We start from the raw sequence: 15,756 nt of genomic DNA on the forward strand, positions 1-15,756 counted from the left end.
TATATATAATGTGTGTTTGTGCTATTGGAAACACATTTTAGTATTGTAAAGTGGTATTACTTAAATAATTATGTAAGTGATATAAAATGAACCGATGCTTAATTTTGTGTTACAGGCAAGCCTTTTAGTATTGTAAATTGGTATTGATCTAAATATATTATTACGATTATATTATAATGAATATAAAGCAGGTCAATGTTTGTTTCTGTGTTATGATCACCGACTTTAGTGTTGTTTTAAAAATATCCTCTCTGAATTAATAAAGGGTCACCGTTTAGGTCATGCTTATCAAATTACTATTTCATTTTTTTGTACTACTAACAGAAAAACAATAATTGTATATGATTTAAGATTATGATATACAGTCTTGATAAATGCATATGAGTTTTGGGGTAAAAAGTACACGTTGAATAAATATTTTGTATCCTTAGTTTGCCCATCAGATCATTTTGATATATTTCTTCAGAATTACATATATTTTTTCATGAATTACGTCTCATTTTTATCATTGATTCAAAGTCATCTCAGGAAATATCATTAATAAACTCTCTAAGGGGCACACATTGGTAAATATCACGCATTAGTCGGCTACCCTTTATTTACTCACCAATATGCGATCTCCCCTTTTTTCCTTAACTTTAGAAAGTTCAATTCCATAAATCAGAGTATCCGTGTCCTCAAACATAGCAGTGTGTGTGTCTGCGTTTGAGTGTGTGTCCACGATGGAAAACACGTGGATTACTTCAGGGTTTTTTGCAGATTTGTACGTGCTTTCCTCGGACCGTTTGCACAAGTGAATCACAGGATTTGGATTTATTCTTGCGTATGTTGAATTAATCACATCATTCGTGTCCTTTTAATTGACTCCGGACACGTCCCTCGACCTTTCTGTGTGCGTTTAGTGCACATTTCTTGATTAATATTCCATCTAAGTTCTGCATATTTAGTGCACAGGAATCGAGCTGCGAGTGACCGAGTTCCCGCCGTCTTTCCGTTAATTAAAATAAATTGGCAGGCATGGGTCATGCTCCTGGAGATTCATGTCATTTGTAAAAAAAAAAGGAGAGGGAAAGCATGCATTTGATTTTATTTTTAAATCCTTTTTTTTTTCTTTTTTTTGCAAATTAAGGAGTTGAACACGCACGCAATATTTTCATGTCGCCATTCCTCGATCGCACCTCGTAAATAATTACTACTTTGCTTCACAAAAAAGAGGTGTAAACAACCTTTCAGTGCATTATTAATAACGCTAAAGAGCTTTGTTGGGCCCTGCCCGAAAAGGTGTAGCCAAAAAATGTGGATCTTTGGCAAAGGTTCACAATCCTCTTCAAGGGGAGGAGGGGAAAAAGTATTTGCATAAAGTTTTGATGCGATATGAAGGTTGCGGGGGCGTCTTTAATTAAAACTTTTATGTGCGGCGTTTTCAAATCAATTATCTCGGCTTCCAGTTAAGTCCCCGCCGATGCTGCCAACTTCCGAGGCTGCGTGCAAACTAATGAGATGCTCAACTTTGTGCAGGAGATCGTGCAGTAGGCGAGAAGAAAGAACTTTTTTTTCCTGTATAAGCTTGTCACTCATAAGGTTTGAGCTCAGAATAATTATTTATTGTTAGATTCCATTTAGACGCATGTGGGATGGAAACATGCACGTGCAGTTTCCTTTCTGCAAAAAGTAGTGAATTGGTGTTTATTGTGTTAAATTATTCTCATCGTCTAAGTCCATTTTAAAAAATGGTAGAGCACAGTATTGCATTCATGTGCAAGATTGATTGAGGGAAAATATTTTCTGTGACGGTTGACGGCAGCGCACTGAATGCTTGTCTAAGCATTCACACACTGGCCCATTTTTTTCCTTTGCCACACAAAAAGCACCACTATAAAGGACCTTTTTTCCAGCTTGTTTTATATTTGCTTTAGTTTGACTTGACAGGGGTGCTCATCTATCCGTACTTTTACAATTATGTCTAGTTACATAGTATCATAGTGCCAAAAAGTGATGCAGGAAAATATTTAGGACATCCAGAAGTGCAATTGCTCGCCTGCACACTTTTTTGAAATTACTGGGCATTGAATTAATGTTAAATCTTTTCAGTTACACAAAGCTATCCCACTCAGCGTACTTGCATTCACTCTCATCAAAAATGTGGACTTGTATTCTTTCTTTAGTCAAATGCATGCACACACTCCAAAAACATTTGGCAAAAAATTAGGTCAACAATGGACTAAGTTACTCTGGTATTTTAATCCGTTTGGTGTAATTTTCTCCCCAAAACCAATATGATGGTTGCAAAAAAAAGACAGTTTTGGGCAGTTATCATTACACAACAATGATCCATTTTTTTTCTAGTTAACATAGGCAGATGACAATAATTTTTAGGGTTTAAAAAAAATGACCTACGTTTCGGATAACCAGAACAGTTTTGGGTTTATTTTGTAAATGTATTATGCCAAAAAAAACAACAATTTTTTTGTGGGGTTAACACTCACTTTGAGGGGGTTGTTTCTAATGTTTGTAGGTTTTATTCTTTAGAATGCAATCTCATCTTTTTAGGGGTTTTAGTAGAAATCATGATTTTTCGGGAGGCTCGAATAGAAAAACCCAACATTTTAGGTTATTTCATAAACATAAAATGACTCATTTTTTAGGGTTGTCTCAAACTAATCACTAATAGATTGGGGTTGCTTTGCAGGGTTTGAAAAGCAACCCTAATTGAAATCGGGTTACAAAATGACTACATTTCATTTAAATTGTTTGAAAACCCCCCAAAAAGAAACAATAAAAACGTTAAGCTAGTTAAAGACACAACCCAAGAAGTTGATTGGTACACTTTTTGAGTGTATGGGCTACAAAGAAATAACAGAATTGTGAGGATTGCTTCAAATAGATGACCCAATTTTAGGGGTTTTAGAAATCAGATGAGTTGTTTTTTTGTATGAAACAACCAACATTTACGTTTAGTTACAAAATTACTACATGTTAATTGTTTTTTAGTAAAATAAATTAAAATAAAATTTGCGTTTGTGTACAACAAACCCAGGAAACCTCTTTGTCGATGATTTTGTTACAAGATGACTACTTTTTGTTGAAATTAGGGTAGTGGGTGGTTTTTGTAAACTCACAGCATGAAGCTGTTTAAAAACAACCCAAGTAGCGATTAGGTCCACTTTTTGGATGTAGGGGTCACACAAATTTACCTGAATTGCTGCGGTTGCTTCAAACAGGCGACCCAATTTTTATTCGTTATAAAAATAATGAGTTGTTTTGTATAAAACAACCCACATTTTAGTTTGTTTACAAAACGACTACATTTTAAATGGTTTGTTTTAGTCAAATGTCCCAATTTCTGAAGTTGCTTCAAACAGAAGACCTGATTTTTAACAGTTCTCAATTTCCATTTTTTTGCATTATTTAAAACAACCCAAATTTTAATTTTGTTACATTTTTATTACATGTTATTAATATGATTGGGTTGTTGTTTCGTTAAACTAAACCCATTAAGCAGGTTCAAAACAACCCAAGTAGGGAATGTGTCCACAGTAATGACCCAATTGTCGGAGCTACTTCAAACAAAGGACCCAATTTTTAAGAGTTATACATTTAAGTTGTTTTGGTTTAAACAAACAACCTCAAATTTTGTCATAGTTTGTGCACAACCAACCCTGGAAATTAGTTTTGAACAACTACTTGATCGCTCCACATTTACTCCAACATATTATTGACCCAACTGTACACACCTACACACACTCACACACACTCACTCACATTGTTGGCCCAATAAACAGCATGAAAGATTGGTTTGCTGCAGAGGGAGAAAGGCCGACTGAAAGTGTGCAGACTTTTGTGCCAGGGATGTAAGCGGGCAGGCAGGCAGGCGCAACCCAGTGGTACATTGTGCTCTTTTTATTTATTCCTTCTGGTTACAGAGCAGGCCCACCTCACGCTGCTTGGCCACCAAATGTGAGCTGCTGGGCCGCAATGAATAGAGAATGACCCAAACGTGTCACTTAAGAAGATTCATTAGGATTGCAAAGGAGAAAGCATGATTTGTAGACCGGAGCTGTTTGCTAAGAAAGAAAAAAGTCAGTCTTGGAGGTGAGCTCAATCCACTGGCGTTCTCATCCCTTATCTGCACAGTCTCCCTGGCCGGCCATTGAAAATGGATTTATCAAGCTTAACCAAGGCGCTTGGCACCGCAGAGTAATAGGTGGCTGTCCCCTGTGCGGATGGCAAGTTATTGTGTGTGCAGATATATGTGTGAATATAGCCTCCCTCTTGCCAGTGCGGATTAGGTTTCCGCTGATCTGCGGCCAGTGGAATCGGGCGGCCCCTATAGCTGTCTTGTGTTGCTTTGCGATAGAGTTGTATGGAGCGGTCGTTGCGCGCGCACTCGCACCGCCATCTGAAATTAGACACAAACGTCACATATGTTAGCCGTAGATAGATTAAAGTGAAGCAGTGCGCTCCTACTGCTGAAGGCCTCCTTTTGTTTGAACCTTATAGCTCAGCTCAGGAGAATGCAAAGCACCGACGGTCATTAGTTTGAACCCATGCATTGCCCGACTGCTGCAAAAATTGAGATTCAATACACATACTACTGTATTCACGGTTCTGTATTCATTTTCTTTTAGATGGCGAATGCCGTCTCTATTAAACCTTTTTATTTAAAAACATTAGGAGCTAGATTCAATCTGCAACCTCAGTGGAAGTGTTTAAATTTAGGTTTAAAACACACTTATATTCTAAAGCTTATGAATGACCTATATTTCATGTTGACAATTTCTGTGTATTATTTGTTATTGCAACATCCAGTGCTGCCTGGTCATCCTTGAAAGGGGATTACCTAATGTGTGGTCGCTTCTCAAGGTTTCTTCATTTTCTTCATGCTAAAGTTTTTGAGTTTTTCCTTGCCCTCATGTGCAATCCCTTCTCAAGGTGTCTTCATTTTCCTCATGTTGAGGCTTTTGAGTTTTTCCTTGCCCTCATGTAGGTTTTAGAGCAGGGTACAGTGTCATAGTAGTCTGTGGTTTGCAATAGTCTGTGGTCTGTGCAGCCCTTTGAGGCTCTTTGTGATTAAGGGCTATACAAATAAACAGTAATTGACTTGACAGTTTTTATTTTGTATTTTTGATGGTTTTGATCAGTTAGCATCAAAGAATAAGCATAGAAAAAGAACAATCTATGGAGGGCATTAAAACAAAGCCTACGTGTATGCATAGCTATGGTCCCACTGAACATTTTGAGTGGTTGGAAGTAAAAATAGAAATGGAAATGACAAAGTTATAACACCACAAAGGCGAGGACATTCCATGGTCAAAATACCTCGAGTGTAGATAGTTATTTCTAACTGAAGGATTAAAACATATTTTTTTCCATAAACAAAACTCAATTTAGTGAATATGAGTTATGCAAGTACAATTTAAAAAGGATCCAACAGGAAGAACAATAATTCAAAGTATGTGGTAGTAACACTAATTTTCCGAAAAATTTAAAGTAAATTGTAAAGTTATATATCCTTGCAGTTGTGTACAAATGAGAAAATGGATCTCCGATAGTATTTTGGTTTGTTTATTATACTCCCTCAACAATTTATTAAAGTGCTATATAAGAGTACTGTAATTGTTTTCTAAATCTGTCAATATTAGATATATGACTGTTGCTATGTAGAAAAATAGCTAAATCATTATTTTGGGGGAAATAACAATAATGTTCTCTTATCTTCCTGAAAAAAAAAAAACAGGGATGAGTTTTTTTCGCATGAAAGTGACGATACGAGAAAAAAAATCATGAGTCTGTCAATCATTTCTGCCCACTTTAAGTATATATTTTTATTTTTAGACATTGTTTACATCTGGTAATATATATAAATAAATGTTTAAATTAGCATAGTTATCTCTTATGCTTTCTGTCATGTAATTTTGTCTATTTCAAGGATACATTGTACTGATTTTGTAATAATACTTACATACACATACATTCATATATATATATATATATATATATATATATATATATATATATATATACACAGACATTTTTTTTATAATTTTAGGGAATTTTATCTGATATGGCAGATGCACGTGGTATGCGACTCCAATAGCGTTAGCCAACGGGCTAGGTGGAAAAGCCCTGGCAGCTATCTCAATGAGGTGGCACTACTTTTATAGCCCCGGTGTGTAATATGTGACCACCAGATGGCACTGTATTGTCTAATGTGAACGACAACCAGTGCCAAGAACACAGCGTAGCAGCAAGACACCAGACAAACATAGCAGCGACTTCTATGTCGGGATTCTACAATGCAAACGAAATACAAATATCTCGACCTATGATTTGTCATAAAAGTTGACGTTGGCATGATAGTTCAAGTATTTTTGCCTTGTATTCAATTCAACGTTTTTTTTTGTGCCATTAGGAAGCCATACATATTTCACACTGTCCCTTTAAGGCTAGCGAAGGTAATTTCGCACATCGCAAGCTGGCATTCTCTACACATGCACAGACTCTGTTTATTGGACTCTGTTCATGAGGGTCCAATCTAGTATTTCACAGTCATGTGACTAACAACTATTGAAATACGCTCAAGCCAACTGTTAACACGAACGTAGCAGTTGGACTTACGATAAATAACAATCTCGGATGCTATTTACACGTAAAAACAAAAAATATTCCGAGCCATAACATCAAAATAAAATCGTTGATGCTTACATAGTATGCTAGATTTGTCTCAAATACCATTCAGAGAATGTCTAATAGAGTCAATGTAATCCTAACGGTTAACTATTTCTCATGTGAAAAAGAACATATCTTAATTTTCGTCTTCTTTGGGGGGTGATGAATGTTTACAACCCAGTTTTGGGGCTTTTTCACGCAATCTTCCGTTTTCAGTGGGTACTTTTGATTAAAATAAACTCATTTTCATCTACATTGTAAACACTCTATAAAGGCTTAAACATAGAGAAATGACACCTGACAAAGACAGAATTTAGTTGCAAAAAGAGGTAGACTGCTACAAAACGGTCTCATTTTTGGTAGTATGAGCACTGGAAAACCAGTTAACAGTTGAACGTTTCTTCTAATCCAATTTTTAATGGTATTATATTGACCTTTACAACAATATTTGTAGAATTGCCTCCTTAGCTGCTAGCTGCTTGGCTTTTTGTTATTTTTATTTTACAAAAAGGCAAAGAAAGAGCCATTTATGGATATGCTTATCATTTTAGTTACCAAAAACTGATAATCTTTTGCACTGAAGTAGGCAAACTTATGGCAAACTACGAAACAAGTTTTCTATGAACTACAAATATCGTAGAAAAATAAGTGAATTGTGCCCCAAGCGATCAGCATTGGCTTATTTTTGCCTCTTTTACAAAAAGGTAGAGAAAAAGATATTCATGGAGTAAATTATCTTTTAAAGTCTTTACAGAGCTACCAAATACTAAGAATATTCTGTACTTTTTACGCAAGTTTATAATAAATTGCGGAATTCTCTTTTGTATGAAAACTTTAAAAATGGAAAAAAAAGCACATTTTTGGATCGAAAATGTATTTTTTTTCCAAATACATTGAATGTTACAAATATTAAGCAGTTATAGTCATATGAAATATGTACAATAATGATGATGGCTTGATGTTTTAAGTGATAATAGAGTCTATGAACCGGGGGGCAATCGCAAGAATAAATAGGCATCCGGCTTTATCTCATCACCACACCCTTTTTAATCATTGTCAGAACATAAAATTCGCAATATATTTATTTAATTTCCTTGAACATACAATTCATCATTCAGTACACAGAGGAGTTGTTTCCCTCGTTGTGCATTTTTGTGTTTATTTATATATTTTAGGATGACTTTCTGTTTTCCTTATTTTCTCACATTTGTCTCTGGTACTGTGAGTAATCTAATCCCCTTTTGTTACCTATGTTACTTGTGGTCTAGTGGTAAAGATTTGCTCTCACTGCCGTGCCCCGGGTTCTATTCCCATTGCAGCTTTTGCTCGGTGATTGTGGTCAGAGATATTTTTTGGCTGATTAATCGTTGCACAAAAACGTTATATTTCTTAATTTAAAAAAAATCTCAGCTCACTCTTCTAGGCATTCAATTGTCATCATCACACCGTTTTTATTCATGGTACCAACATACATTTTACGATGCATTTATTTAATGTCCTCCAAAGTCAAATTCTTCGTCAGATACACCAAATAGTATTTTCCCTGGTTGTGCATTTTTGTGTTTATCTTACTGGACATCTTTCTGTTTTCTCTATTCACTAACATTGGTTTCTGGTACAGTGAGTCAAAATAGCGTCATAATGAGATACACTATAATGTTTTTTTGTATGTCAGCTATATCTTGCGTGGTAAAGATGCAGCGACCCAGGTTTGATTTTCAATGCGTCCTTTGTTTTGCAATTGTGGTCGGCGACATTTTTCTACGGATCAGTTATTGCATAAATACGATTTTAGGTTAAAAAAAAGCCTTTTTAATAGACTTTACTTCTTAACTGCACCCTTTCCCACATTTGCGATTCAAAGTCGGGTCGGCAAAAAGTTTCATTCATGAATTAAACATAGCAGCAGCTGATAAGATGATCAGACTGAGGAAACGTGAGTCGCCCACTCCGGTGCATCCCTTCCTCTCGCAGCTGCCTGGGAGGAGGCGCCTTCGTTCTCCATGTCAATTAGCTCTCTGTACAAGAAGAGGGACGGTTAGAAGTAAATCGGCATTTTCGATTGAGGGGAGGGGGATTTGGATGAGCCGGCCTTGTTGTTGTGTTGTTGTTTGTCTCAGCCGATCTCCCTTTTCTCCCCCTCTGCCGTCACCTATTGGTGTGTTTTGCGTTGCTTTTGATTTTCTCACAGGGTCTTTTATGGGGGTCCCCTCCCTTACTCAATGGGACAATGCAGCCTAGCGTGAAATTAAAGCTCTTAGTTAGTTTGGAGTTGCTCAAAAGAGGATTTTACACATGCATGCATTCATAGAGCCTCCCGTACGCTATAGATATAGCTAATTAGAGGAAGTACGCCCTATGTCGAGCATCAAGGGCCCAATTAAAAGAGTACCTCTGTGTGCGAGATCTAGGCCAGAGAAGCTGTGTGAAAGCTTTTGTGCCTGCGAAGCATATGCATGCCTTCTTAATCCAGGCGGGAAGAATGCGGGCCAGACTCATATGAGAACTTTCATTAACATATGCGGCAAGTAAATCAAGCGGCGTGGATGGTCGTGGCAGGCGAACGTCTGATTGGAAACAGAAGAGGCTGCTCCTGCTAACTCCTCCAATTCTTGTTTTGGATGTTTTCCACACCCAAGATGTCTGTCACGCACTTACTTTGAGCTGGCTCGAAATCGGTCTGAGAGGACGGCATTTGACGGTTTTGCATCGGCTTGGCCTGTATATGCTAACGCTACGTAATGTTGTCTGTTTTATGTTTTAATATCTTTTTTGATTTAATACCTTTAAATGATGACCCGTTCAATTTTTTTTGTTTTAATTTGTTGCACGTTTTCCAAAGTTGTCCAAAACTTCCTGGTTCACATGACGTCTTTACCAATCTGGATTTTTGTACAGTGCTTCAGGAACCGCAAGCGCTCTTTGCCGCTCCTTAGTGACTTCTTGGCACCATTTCAAGAATTTTTGATAATGGAAAATGATATGGACAAATATAAGGACACATGTGACACAAACATTCTTATCATTTTCCAATAAATATAAATATATACAGTTTATTCATATAGTATATGTTGCCTTCTTTTATGTACGTTTTAGATCAGGGGAAGGTATAATAATAGTCTGTAGTTTGCAACAAAACAAGACAAGTAATAAATGAAAAGATCAAAATTGTCTACCAGAGATTTGGTTACAATTTTTTGTTAAATTTTAAACAGTTAAGGATCAGACCCAACAAAAGTTGTATAATCCTCTTTATTAGATTTAAATTAGAGTATAATAAAAAAAAAAAAAATCAACAAAAAATATTCCAATGGCATCAATAGAACCTTTCTTAAACAACTCTGACTTTGATAAGTTAGATATGACGCACAACACCTCAGACGAGTTTTCGTTTCACTTCAGCATTCCTTATTCTATGATCTGCTGTTGGCGAAGTTAAAATTGCAGTCATAAAATAATAATGACAGTAAACAATGGGGGAATTATCAGGGTTCCCGCAGATCCTTAAAAAGTCTTAAAAGGCATTAAATTCATTTTGCCAAAATAAAGCCTTAATTAGATTAAAATTTCTTTAATCCAGTTCTCGATATTCTTAAAAAATGTGAACACAAATATTTTAATATTTCTCAATTGTCTTAATCCAGGTAGTACAAAGTTTGTTTTTTCCCAAGTATTTGTTTTTATGATGCCACTCTCAAAATTGGTCCCAAAAAATAGTGATATGTTTTACACTGAACCAAAAAGTCAATTTTCATGCATCATGATAAAAATGCTTCATGAATGTAGGAAAAGAGTTATTTGGAATGAATAGTTATCTGCTAATTTTATTCCACGTATAAAAGTTTATCAGATGGAATGTTTTCGACTGGGCCAAAATATGATTTAAAAAAGATACAAATAAACATTTTTTTACCTGCTCTTTAATTCATATGGTGTGTTTTTTTGTTTTGTTTATTTTTGTTTCAATTGTGTATTTTTGGGAGGTTGACTTGGTCTTAAATTTTATTTTAAAAGGCATTAATACGTCTTAATAAGTCTTGAAGTTAACTTGCCTTAAGCTGTAGGAACCCTGATGATGTTAAAAGTGTGACAACTACTTGACGGCACATCGTTCAAAAACTAGAAATCTGTTAATAACATTGAGTACAATGAATGATTATAAGTCATGTAAACTATATGCACACTGTTGCAATTCTTGCCTACGATCAAATTTATTTTAGAATTGAAGCACATTTTGAAATGCTGTATACTACTTTAAATCACAGCAGTTGCTCTGTTAGCAGGTCAGCTCTTTAGATTATTTCATTGACACAGTGTGTGCCAGATTGATATAGCAGAGACGCCAGTAGCCGTCCACACGGCCAGAGGGAAGCGATGGCTGAAATATCAAACAGACTTCATAAATCAGGGATTTCAATCTCAAAAAACATTACAATTTTTGAAAAACGACCTATTTTGCTTTCCAGACAAAAGCTATTTTTTCAGCACAATTTATTTCTCTGTGTGGCATTAGATGATTTGATAAAAATTATGAAATAATAACTGGAGCATGTGTCCTAAATCAACGTATATACTACTTTAAACTTCTCCTTTCCACTGTAACTTAAAATCATTTAGGCTCATTTTGCCCAGAATTTTTTTCATAAAGAATAGTTGAAAACATGGTGCAAGTAGAGGTCTTTTGTAAATATGTCACAAAAAACTAGAAACAAAAAGTTTCTGGATGTATTTTCCTTCAGCGCAGTGGGCGCGTGTGAGAGATAGCTTCGCCCACCCAAAAGTTGTTCTGTGTGCTTAGCTAGCGTTTGTGGGTATTTACAGTTTGTTGTGTGTGTTTTTATCATACAGTGTCTCAACAGTGAACCTATTTAATGAGATTCGGTGTGAAGCATTTTTTAAGTGATTTAAAGCCGAAATGGTGTCTGTTGGTGTGATACCATGAATGTAAACTGTAGGTAAGACTTAACTGTTGATCTACTGGACCGAACGAAGAGAATTGGGACGTTACAGAGAAATTTGCACAAGTAGCATATTTTAAACCATATGTTCTGTTGAAAAGAGCCGTAGGTTCCCGACCCCTGGAATAGACCTAGCAGAGACGCCAGTAGCCCTCCACACGGGCCAGAGGAGGCGGCGGCTGAAATATCATACAGACCTCATAAATCCAAATGACCAAACTCCTTCTCGCAGAATCTCCCTAGCACTTCGGAGTCATTCACAAGAACGCACAAATTCCTCGCTGCGGCCCGGCTGCTGAATCGGACATTGTGGAACAAAGTGTGCTATACTCCGATCCCCTCTCTCGCCCCCCCTCTCTCACTCCGTCTCACTCTCTCCTGTCGAAAGAGCTGGCAGCCGGCTAGGGGTGGAAAGATCTATAACCCGTTGCGTAATATCATATCTTTACCTCGAATGAACCCTGCGTAAGATTCACAGCGACTAACAAACACAGCGAAAGGGCGCGCTCATTCTTGTTTGATTGCGAGGGCTCGTGTGCGGCTAGTTAGCAACACACATCCTCGCATTAACAGTATCACACCACTTTGATCAAATGCTGCTGACAAATGCCTTTTCGGCGTGGAGTGGCGCTCACTAGTTGTACACGCATGCCTCCATGCCAGTAATTGGAGACACTGTCAATGCTATCTGTATTTGAGGGAGTTTTTAACTGGAAACGACGACGCAAATGTTTCTCCGGAGCCAGGGTTGTAAATTATATTCCAGTCTTGGTCGACTTGTTTTCCCACACTCATGATTGAAACAGAATATATTTTATAAGGCTGCTTGGTTATGTGCAGTAATTGCCTCGACGCGTTTTACTTCTTTACTAAAATGTACGATGAATCAAAAAAAACTAAACAAAATGCTCTGGTGAGAAATGACCAAATGCAGCCTATCTAATTACAATTGGAATTATCGCCATTGTCATTGATAACAATGTAGCAAACATTGTTTACAACTGAATTAGACTTTGCACTCCCGGATGAACATGCAATGAAAGGCCTCAAAGAGAAAATAAAATAAAAAATATTGTTAGGATAGATAGCAAATTTTTACAAGAGAGTTCTTGTAGACTGGCAGGGTTGGGTAGGGTTACTTTAACTTGATTACTTTCAATTACTTTTGGATTACTTCAATATCAAATATGCTAAGAAAAGACAAAAGAAACTAAATATGAATAAAATGATGACTCACAACACATGGTAAGCTTTCTCTCCTGGCTTTGATCTCTTTTATCTCCGGCAAAACTAACATCAAATGCGACAGAAACAAAATGAAAATAAATCCAAACAGCTTGCCAACATCATTTTTGAAGTTCCATGTGTTCCATTACCCCCAAGCCTGCACAAAATTTAGTCATTTTATTCATATTTAGTTTATTTTGTCTTTTATTAGCATATTTGGTATTGGAGTAATATATATATATATATATATATATATATATATATATATATATATATATATATATATATATATATATATATATATATATATAAATGTTTATATATATATAAATATATATTTATATGTTTCTATATATATATATATGTAGTAAACAAAAAACTTAGAAAACATTTATGCTTGTTTTTATGAGACTGATACATGTGGCATATTTTTTGCCATTATTATTGCTATTGATATTACATATTTTCCCATGCCTAAGACTAAAACAATTATTTTAAATGATCTAATGCGCAGTAGGAATTGGCGCTTGTTATTAGTATCTTTGCGGTTTTATATTTTATCATCTGGCACATGTGCAATGTGAGTCTTGCCACAAAAATTAGAACCATTTGTTTTATTATTGCATTAAAGTTTTACTCTTGAGAATCTCTTTTTTGTATACTTTTATGTCAAAATGTTGCTTCAAATTAGCAGAAAACTTTATGTACTCCAGATTTCATTCTGAGATGGATTGCATGTTTTCTTTTTTCCAATCCAAAGCAGGGATTTCAGTTGCAAAATGTAGACGAATAAGCCTCCATTCCATTTTTTTTTAGGGTTGTGTTTTGGAGTCTAGTGGGCGTGACTGCTGTGTTTGTTTCCATTGGCCACGGTTGCGCTCACCAAGAATACTTAATGTGTATCGTTTGCGCGGTCGCTCTTATCTCCCTCAGACAAACAAACATGACCTACCGCCTAACCACGTTTTGCCCTAATAGGTAAATAGTGACTTCCTGCGCCAACAAACGGTGTCCTGTCTTCATAGCCCGTAACATGACCCTCAGAAATATAGCATCACATGCCCTCGCAGATTCATTTTTGATGGCGCTGATTGCGATTATTAAACGGTCTGTAATGCTAATCCTCATGCGCAGCCAAGCATCATGCCTTAGCCGGGAGGCAATTGTTTGTTAACGCGCCAGCCAAACCCAAAACACATACAGATGTGTTCGGGACCCGACCGCAAACTCTCCGCCATCGCTTGATTTTTACCAGCCGGCTTATGGAAACTTTACAACCGCCTTTTTAGCGCCCCATGCTAAACTCATTTAGCCGCCTCATGCTAAGCCGCGCGGTCGTAGCGGTTTCGGGCCCAGTTGTCGGGGAACAGCTGCAAGAGCGGGATGGGAAAATAAACCCCGGGTATTTTTTTTTTTTGCGTGTGAGCTGCTGACATTTCTGCGTGTATTGACTAGGGTTGCGATGGTTAATCTAGGGGCGCTCATCATGAAGATCACAATCTACTAGTGGATCGGAGAGGTCGTACCGGTAGATCACGGGAAGGTGAATTTAGTGCATTGTTTTTGTTGGGATACGCTGACATCTAGTGGTCAAATGCAGCATTTTAACATTGCTCAGACTGCAGTAACAAATTTGAGAACTCCAAATTGTGTCGATTAAAGGTGTAATTTATCACGATTATAATTGTTTTTAGAATAATATTGAGTTAATAAATATTTCATGATTAAGAGTTCAAATAAAATGCAATATTTATATATATGTAAATGTATGACAATGGAATTTATCAAAATGCTTTACAAATAAAATAATGTTAATTCATTTACTATTTAAGTACATTTTGGAATTTTGGTTATTAACCACCAAATGTAAGTATTATATTTGCTTAGTTTAAGTTGGTTGGTCATAGGGGCAACATTTCCTGTGGCCTGTACAGCCTGGTGGCGCCCATCCCTCCCCAGGCCAACTTGTCTCCACCCGGTCTTTAACCGGAGAGCTTTCGCGTGTTAGGTGAATGTGTTACAGGGCATTTAGTCTTTTCCAATTTATTAATCTGAACTACAGCAGTGTTACAGTGTAACTTGTCTCTCGCAAGAGTACCGTTGGACAAAAGCATTGGCAACGGAAAAAAAAAAGAGTTGAGACTGATCACAATTCGACTATTGTCCATCCATCCATTATCTGCAGCGCTTATCCTCAGTTGGATCGCGGCGGTGCTGGAGCCCATCCCAGCTATCTTCGGGCAGTGGGCAGGGGACACCCTCAACTGGTTGCCAGAGACAGACTACTCACTCGCTTATTCACACCTAGGGAAAATTTGAACCGATTAACCAATTAACCTGACATGCATGTTTTTGGTATGCGGGAGGAAGGTTCGATCTTATGACCTCAGAACTGTGCCGCACATGCGCTAACCACTGCCGAATCATACTTAAGACTCACAACATTTGTACCCGTTGCCTTCCTGCTTGGTGCGCGGCATTAGGACTTGGCTGCTATTTTATATCCATTTTTTGAGGTGAGTAGATCATTTTGACTTTTTTATTGCGTATGTAGCTTGCATGCTAAAAAGTGTGAATACCCCTTGGTCAGTCAAAGTTGTCATCAAAAATCGAAAATAGAAATAGTTGACAATGAAATTCATTGTTACCTGGCCCATTTTTCAGATATCCCTGTCTGAATTTCTTCTGAAGATTTGCCCAAGCACATAGCGTCTCTGTCTCCAGCATTAACATAAACATACAGAAATGGCGGTGTCAACATCAAGTGCGCATGCCAAAACTTTTAAAGTTTGGAAGCATTTTACCCTGGTTACAGCCAACTAAAGACTCCTTGCAAAGTTTACAAAGTAGCTCGGTGACGCACGAAAATTTAAAGAGCTCGTTGGACAGTTGAACAAAATGG

At 36.9% G+C, this 15,756-nt stretch overlaps 1 protein-coding gene and 1 long non-coding RNA gene across 9 annotated transcripts in view; one reads left to right on the forward strand and one right to left on the reverse strand.

The window, feature by feature from the left end:
- nfixa (nuclear factor I/Xa) overlaps positions 1 to 15,756 on the forward strand; it is a 267,293-nt gene that overhangs the window by 44,771 nt on the left and 206,766 nt on the right. The gene's annotated exons all lie outside the window — the stretch shown is intronic.
- Positions 3,886 to 11,981, reverse strand: LOC148360664 (uncharacterized). Its single transcript, XR_015851196.1, has 2 exons — positions 11,825 to 11,981; positions 3,886 to 4,399 (listed from the first exon to the last, which is right to left on the reverse strand). It is a non-coding gene; the product is annotated as an uncharacterized LOC148360664 (long non-coding RNA).

Source organism: Urocampus carinirostris, chromosome 8 (genome assembly GCF_059441175.1).
Source record: "Urocampus carinirostris isolate Australia breed hairy pipefish chromosome 8, RoL_Ucar_1.0, whole genome shotgun sequence".
Taxonomy (NCBI): Eukaryota; Metazoa; Chordata; class Actinopteri; order Syngnathiformes; family Syngnathidae; genus Urocampus; species Urocampus carinirostris.